This window comes from Enhydra lutris, unplaced genomic scaffold (assembly GCF_002288905.1).
Source record: "Enhydra lutris kenyoni isolate GAN:26980312 unplaced genomic scaffold, ASM228890v2 scaffoldscaffold93, whole genome shotgun sequence".
NCBI lineage: Eukaryota > Metazoa > Chordata > Mammalia > Carnivora > Mustelidae > Enhydra > Enhydra lutris.
In genome coordinates this window covers 2,790,917-2,799,572 of record NW_019154177.1, presented here as the reverse complement: position 1 = coordinate 2,799,572, position 8,656 = coordinate 2,790,917, and the positions used below count along the sequence as shown (strand labels likewise).

General features: G+C 40.5%; 1 protein-coding gene across 1 annotated transcript in view; it reads right to left on the bottom strand.

Annotated features, from left to right (window-relative positions):
* Positions 1-8,656, bottom strand: part of LOC111162609 — a 207,498-nt gene that overhangs the window by 174,840 nt on the left and 24,002 nt on the right. The window lies entirely within an intron of this gene.

Sequence of the window (8,656 nt, the reverse complement as noted above, 5' to 3'; positions counted from 1 at the left end):
CGAGCGCGTCTTGGCCTTGGCGCGCGCCTTGCCGCCCTGCTTCCCGCGTCCCGACGTTTTAGAGAAGTAAGTGTAATCCTCGAGGTAGTCTGAGGAAGGGGTTACTGAAGTCTGGTATTCGGTAAGATTTCCTTTCCCATTGGTTTACAGCGGCTGTTGAGAGTTAGCCAATCAAAGGTACTCTTGGCTTACGTGTGCTCTAGAGAAAGATAAAAATTCACCAATTAGAGGTTGAGATATTAGAAGGTGTGTATATTGTGAAGCAATAGAGAATCTTGAATTCTCTTCCGTGATCGCATGGAGTCCTCCTTTGGGGGACTCTTCACGGTATTCATCGCTAAAGCTGCATGATTTTTTCCAACCCTGATTCTAAGGAATAGAAAACAAGGTAAACGTCACCTCTGATGGCTTATAATTTATCCTCCCTGCCAGATCCCTTTCCCTAGATTGTTGAGAGGTTCCAGGGGGCCGTGGTTGGCTGTGGAATATTTCTGCCGAATATGCAAGGAATAGGAAAAGAGAAACGATAAAAGAAAAATTCCTCTTTTGGCTCCGTGTTTGGCTAGAAAGTTCCAGGAGTTGAGGTGATCAGGGCAAAATAAATGAGTCCTAGATGGGTTTATCTGGATGTTTTGTTCCCCGGGCTGAGGTCTTTTTATTTTTATTTCTTATTTCAGGGAGGCCCACTTAATTTTACTGGAAAATCTTGGCAAAAATTTGAGTCCTTCAGATCATTATGGGTCTGCAAACCTGGACGGGGAAACATTTTGTTTTTATTTTCATAAAGTATAAATGTTGTTTAGCATTTCCTTCAATTGTATGTGTAGGCTGCTAATCACAATGGATTTTGCAAGTGCCTGTGGCTTTTTCAGAGGTTTTGAAAAACCTCGGGGGACTGGGAACGTGCAGCCATGTTACATACAAGTGGCAAGCACAGATGCTTTCTCATCACGTAAGTGTTGCAGATGTGTTGAAATAAAGTTTACACTTATTCCAAACTCTTGACATTGACGTTCATTATTCTACCTGCTTCTTCTAGTTATATGTGCTCTTTTTTTTTTTCTTAAGATTTTATTTATTTGACAGAGAGATCACAAGGAGGCAGAGAGAGAGGGAGGAAGCAGGCTCCCTGCTGAGCAGAGAGCCTGTTGTGGGGCTGGATCCCAGGACCCTGAGACCATGACCTGAGCTGAAGGCAGAGGCTTTAATGCACTGAGCCACCCAGGAGCCCCATAGTTATATGTGCTCTTAATGAAACGTTATTATATGCACATACTTTAATGAAATACACTTTGATAACAGTTTTTTTTAAGATTTTATTTATTTATTTGACAGAGAGAGATCACAAGTAGACAGAGAGGCAGGCAGAGAGAGAGAGGGAAGCAGGCTCCCCGCTGAGGAGAGAGTCCGATGCGGGACTCTATCCCCTGACCCTGAGATCATGACCTGAGCTGAAGGCAGCGGCTTAACCCACTGAGCCACCCAGGTGCCCCTTGATAACAGTTTTAATGTTGCTTTCTTACCCTGTATGCTTTGTGCATTGAGAAGGTGACTATAGGTTTCCCCAGACTATCCGAATATAGTAGGAAAGAAGTCATAGACTGGTGAGCATATCTCCAGTGGGCACAGAGATTCCTCATAGTTTAAATACCTTTTCACTTAATTTCTTTGTTTACAGTGTCCCTCTCCCATGCTTATTGGTTAATAACTTACTGAAATTGACTACTTAAACTTTACCACAACAGGTGCTATAGCCTGTGAGTATCTTTCTAGCTCTTCGAAGTAGGAGTTTGGTTTTTCTCAATTGAACTTGCAAACTCTAATTTCTTCTTTCCATTAAGAGTCCAAAAAAACCTGTACGATAGTGGCTTGTTTGAGAATGAGATCTGGATAAATGGAGGGAACGTGAAATTTGTTTACTCAGAAGAATCTTTTTGAAGACAAGAGTTTGTGTGGAGCAGGAAAGATAAGGGGCTAGGGACCTGTGAGCTCTCTTATACCCAGAAAGAGAGCACTAGACTTCTGATGGAGAGCACTGAGGAACAAGAGAATTATGGCATGATGCGCGTTCACTGAGTGGTCAAAAATGACTATGGAATTTCTCAGTAGTTCCTTCCACTTCACAGAACGCTCTGATCCCCTCCCTATATAGCATTTGCCTTAGGCAGAGTTAAAATGCTTGTTTCATTATTAAGAAAATTATGGTTTAGAAAGATGAAATGAACAAAGTTGCCTTGCCTGTAAATGGTGGACCTGGGTTTGCAATTCAAGTTTCTTTGTTCCTAGGGTCTGTTTCTTTACGCTGTGCCCCATCTACTATGTGAACTACAAAAGGCGTCGAGTTCTTGGTTTCTTTTTTAGGCTCATCCAGGAAGGTAGTAGAAGCATGTGATTCTGTTTTAGGCCCTTTGTGACTTCTCTAATTCACAAGGCCTTTGGAATGCACCAGACACAATTTTATTAAACATGATTCAATCAGTGACTTAGTTTTACCTTGGGGTCTATGTAAATTAGTATCCAAATTCCTTTCCCTTGGACAGGCTTTTGTTTTCAAGGGCATCAGAACTTATTCCAGTCTTTTTCCATCTCCCCAAACTTTTGTTACAGTCAAATCATGAGTCAAGAAGTCATCTGTGTTCTGTACCAGGAAGATGAGGGAGCAGGAAACTCATTCCCAGTCACCATTTAGTCACATCCCTAGGATGGTCTCCCTATGAGGGTCTCTTGAAATACTCACGCTTGGGTTTCTGATGCTTGTTTGTTGCACAAAGATGGTCCCACCAACTACTGTGGCAAAACCCCAGGTTTAGAAAAACCCAATAGATTGATACTTGAGGATGGCAAAACCTCAGCCTGTGTGAGTAGTTCTCTCTGAGCCGCATGACCTAATCAATCAATCAATAAATCAATATCCTTCAATCCACCGGTTGTCTTAGCATGGCAAGTGGGAAGCGCATGTTCATATTTTCTTAAAGGCAGGAGGGTACTTATGCACATGGCGTAGGTCTGTGTCACAAGTAAGTTTTAGGACCAGGCTCAAGGAACCGCTTTCTGCTTTCTGCTTAGTAATCACCTGACTCCTTACAGCTAGAAGAGGCACAGTGAATTCACGGCACTGCGTCGAGGCAATGATTATTCCTGTCAGTCACTAAATCAGGTTGATGTTTGAAGAGTCTAGGCCACTGACTGACATTTTCTCCTTTCTCACATGCTCCTTCTCCTCTCATACTTGGGATGATATTGTTTCCTAACCAGCTTCCTAATTCCAGTGCTCCAGCCCCTAATTCCTCAATTCTGGTCATTCTATTACATGTCTTACGAATAGAGTCACTGGTTCCCCATGGCCTTTAGTTCAAGTGAGAACTTTGTAGTCTTTTTCATCATAATACATTCTGCTTGCATTAATTAACAGTAATAACAACTCCCATTGACCTTTCAATGCCTTATTTGTTTCTTTGTTTTTTCTTTCTTTCTTTTTTTTTTTTTAGATTTTATTCATTTATTTGACAGACAGATCACAAGTAGGCAGAGAGACAAGCAGACAGAGAGGAGGAAGCAGGCTCTCCGAGGAGCAGAGAGCCTGATGTGGGGCTCGATCCCAGGACCCCAAGATCATGACCCGAGCCGAAGGCAGAGGCCTTAACCCACTGAGCCACCCAGGCACCCCTCTTTTCTTTTTCTTTTTTTTTTAAACAAATTGCTCACCTGCCATTTCCTTCTTTCCTCTCTACCTGGGGGAGTCTTTCCAATTCTGTTTCAACTTCCATCTCCATAAATAAATTCCCCTAGTTAAAAAGTCTTCTCATACGTGTTTTGACGATATTTAACTGGTGGGTGCCATTATTATTAATGGCAAATTAATTCACAATGCTCCTATTCTTTTCTCTCATTAAATTATACCTTAGCATGTTATTCTTCTTTGTCTCATTTTCCCGCTTCTCTAAGTGTGTGTTTTTAATTGACTGAGGGGTTTTGTTTGTTTGTTTGTTCTGTTTTGTTTTCCCATCATGAGAAGTATACTTTTGATCCTCATCCCCTATTTCTCTCATCCCTTAACCAAATCCCCTCTGGTAACTATCAGTTTGTTCTTTATAGTTAAGAGTCTGTTTCTTGGTTTCTCCTTATCTCCTACCCCCCTTTGCTCTTTTATTTCATTTCTTAAATGAAACATACAAATAAGATCGTATGGTATTTGCCTTTCTTTGACTGACTTATTTCGCTTAGTGTTATACTCTCTAGCTCTGTCCAAGTTGTTGCAAATGGCAAGATTGTATTCTTTTTTATGGCTGAGAACATCCCATTGTGTGTATGTGTGTGTAATTTTATTTATTTATTTGACAGAGAGAGAGAGAGAGATCACAAACAGGCAGAGAGAAGGGGAAGCAGGATTCCTGCTGAGCAGACAGCCAGATGCGGGGCTTGATCCCAGGACCCTGAGATCATGACCTGAGCCAAAGGCAGAGGCCTAACCCACTGAGCCACCCAGGCGCCCCGCCATTTACACATGTACCAAGTACACATGTACCATGTACCAAGCAGTGTTTATATCTATACCACCTCTTCTTTATCCAATCATCAGCTGATGATGGACACTTGAGCTGCTTCCATAATTTTGCAATTGTAAATAATGCTGCAATAAACATAGGGTGCACGTATCCCTTTGAGTTAATGTTTTCATAGTTTTTGGATACTCAGTAGTGTGATTATTGGGTTGCATTCTCTTTTTAATGTTTGAGGAAGCTGTATAGTGTTTTGCACAGTGGTGTAGCAGTTCACATTCCGACCAACAGTGCATGAGTGCATCTTTTTCTGCACATTCTTGCCTACACCTGTTGTTTCTTATCTTTTTATTTTTAGCCATTCTTACAGGAGTGAAGTGATTATCTCATTAGAATGGACTGAGTTTTTAATTTTTTCCAATAGGTGAGATTATCCCCAGATATTAAGCAGATTGAGTAATTTTGTTTTCTGTTTTTCTATGTGGGAAGCCAAGAATAATAAATCTCTCTGCCCCTTTTATATCCCTATTCCCCTTTGCTTGACTTATACATTATTTCCCTTACTTCCTGAAGTATGCTGCCCCATGTGTTGGGGCTACTACAAAAAGAAAACCAAAAATATTTATAGTTTTTAATGGTAAAAAACTCTCTTTATATCAAATACCAATATTTAGCTATGGGCAGTTGTGGTAGGTTGGGAATGCAGAATGAAATGGAATTTCTGAATTTTTTGACTTTTAGTCATCATAGGCAACCATGTTAGCCTGAAATGGATCTACAACTTTGTATACCAGTAGGTACATATGAAGTGTGACCTGAATCATATTTGTGATCCTTCTCCAATAAAATAAACATTTATTTAGAAAATTTGATAACAAGTACTACTATTTCAACATATACCGTTTAAAATAAAAAAAAAATTGTGTGTGTGTATGTGTGTGTGTCTTAAACATGAGTGTGTTTGAATGGTGAAGATAAAGTCTAGAAATTTTCCCTAGTCATGTTATATTTTTATTGTTGTGCACTGGTTATATCTTTTTGCAGCTGGTGTTATAATTATAGTATAGTAGAACTTCACAATCATATAGGACCCTGTAAATTTTCAAAATCATTCCATTTCCTTTAGCAGTTATGAAAAAATTAAGATAAAGATGTCAGCCTTCCTCTGGCAGCTTTTCCTAAGAATAAAGCCCTCAGGGATAAGTGATGAGTATTATGTTGATGCTGTTGTTTAATATAGTAATGCCTAATGGAAAAGGTTTTGGCTCTCCCCCTTATCTGAAACCTTCTTCAGTTTCCTTATCTGTAAAGCAGTAATAGAATAATAATTGTATATAATAGATAATATTAGTAGATTGTGATTGAACTGTCCTTATATTTTGGAGCTTTAATAACTGACTTCTGGCAATTTGTGACCCACTCATTAAATTTATTTCTACTTAGGAAAATTATATATTAAAATTACATGAACTCAATTAATCTTTAATTTCTGTAATCAGTAATGTACCAAGCAGTAATCTATTTCTCCATTTTTTAAAAAAGATTTTTATTTATTTATTTATTTATTTGACAGCCGGAGATCACAAGTAGGCAGAGAAGCAGGCAGAAAGAGAGGAGGAAGCGGGCTCCCCGCTGAGCAGAGAGCCTGATGCGGGGCTCGATCCCAGGACCCTGGGATCATATCCTGAGCCAAAAGCAGAGGCTTTAACCCACTGAGCCACCCAGAAGCCCCTATTCCTCCATTTTTAAAAAGATTTTATTTATTTGAGAGAGAGAGAGAGAGAGAGAGAGCGAAAGAGCATGAGCAGGGGTGAGGGGCATGGGCAGAGGGAGAAGCAGACTCTGTGCTGAGCGAGGAACCTGATGTAGGACTTGATTTCAGGACCCTGGGATCATGACATGACCTGAGCCAAAGGCAGACATTTAATGGACTGAGTCACGTAGGCACCCATTTTCTCCAATAATTTTTAATTTTTTGTTATTTTAAAATATTTTGTTTATTTATTGATGAGAGACAGAGAGGCAGATGGAGAGGCAGAAGCAGGCTCCCTGTTGAGCAGGGAGCCAGAAGCAGGACTCGATCCCAGGAGTCCAGGATCATGACCTGAGCTGAAGGCAAATGCATAGCAGACTGAGCCACCCAGGCACCCTAATTTTTTATTTTAAAGTCCAATTTAAGTATAAAAAATTCTGAGCATTTGTTTTAGGAAAAGGCCAATCCAGATGTTTTAGACCTTCCAAATAGCATTTAATGATATGACAAATGTTTTCTGTGGTCACCATGTCCTCATGTCTTAACAACCAATATTTGGTGAGAGAGAAATACACATTAAAAAACTGACTGTGCTAGAATCTTAAAGACAGTACAGGATTTGAGAAACCACAGTCCAGCATGAATGTCTTTATCCAACATTACAAGTATCCAATACTCCAGTGCTTTCAGTTATGGAGAGCTACACTCTTTTCCATAGAGACCTAGAATCCTTATTCCCACGTTCCCAAGTCTCATTGTCGGACAGAGTTCCAAGAACAAATATTTCTTCTATAAAATCTCCAGGACTTCTCACTATGGCTAACTTGTCTGTGTACCTTATTTACTGCTTTGTCCCTGTTAAATGTACCACCTGTCTAATCTCTTTCCTTTGTGATCCTTTGAGGGGAAACAGCCCATAAAAAAATTGACAGAGGCCTCTTAATTCTATAGTTAAGGATAACTTCTCCCATCTCCAAAGTTAAATTTCCAGAAGCATATAAATAGATGAAATCCTTCCAAATGGCATACAGTATCTCAATTAGCAAATATCCTTCTACAATTCCAAATAACTGCCCGAATGGTTTCAGAAGAGAATTCCCAATTTCCTTTCTATTGGGCTACCAGTTTAAAAACTGAGGAACCTGTTATTTCCATGGGAAAGGATTATCTGTTGAATGAGTAATAACAGAAAACCGTTTTCTTATAGGGATAGAGAACAGATTATTTTCTGCAAGAAAACTACCCAGCTTCTAAAGGATGGTCATGCTTTAGTGACAAATATGAGGTACTCTCGTGAAATTTAATTTAGAGCATAATATAGAGAGTTTAGGAAAACTGAAAGAGCCTCTTTTAAGAATATCAGTTAAGGGGCAGCTGGCTGGCTCAAAGGATGTGACTCTTGATCTCCATTCCAGGATGGTAAATTCCAGCCAGCCCACAACTGGGTGTAGATATTACTGAAATTAAATCTTAACAACAACAACAAAAAAGTATCACTAGAGGGGATCCGAATCCTTGTGTTCTTCACTCCCAGTGGTACTTTCTGAGCCCCATCCAAGCTGCTGTACTTGGTTTCTTAGCCTGTATTAGAGACCCCGGTAAAGAGGGAGGCCAAGAAGCCCGCAGGGAAAGCTGAGATCTTTACTTATTCCGCCCCCACCCCGCCCGCGCCCCGTCCCCCGTCCCCAGCTAATAACCAAAGAGTTGGCCCCCTATTAAAAGCATTGGACTATATCCTTGATCACCCTCCTCAAGGTCCTGGCGGTCTCTAGGGAGTTGGGCCCTAGATTATGTTTGGCAAAGGGCAGACCAAGTGTTCTGGCCCCTTGGGGTCGTGCGTGTTCAACAAGGCGACCTCTGGGAAAGGTACCTGGAAACCTTGAATTGTTAGTCGAAGGTTCTGTCTAGTTCCCAAAAGCCACTAACGGGTCAACCCTTGCAACTGCCCAAAAAGTTAAACTTCGAAGAGGGCATAGAATGCAAGAACCAAGAAAACATCCACCATACAAAAGATGAAATTAGCTATATCTAAAGGTAAGGAAAAAGCTAATAAACCTGAAAACCAAAACCTAAATGTACTATGCCTGCGTTTAAAATAAAGAAAAGCAGATGTTTAAAGTAAAACTGTGGAATTAGTATTTGAAATCTTACGGGAGACTGCCAGTTTGTAGGGAGAACTTAATTATACGACGGTCCTCAAAGGCCTTTCAGGACTATGCCTAGTTGGTGCTGGGTCTTTATGGAAGAATAAATTGAGTGCCACGGCATCTGTCTTAGAATAAAGTGGTTGGCTCTGAAAAGAGCCTTTGGGTTTTAAAGTTGGCATAAAGCTAGCAAGGCAAATTTAGGCCCTTTCGCCGCGGATGCGGCGCGCCAGCTGGATGTCCTTGGGCATGATGGTGAC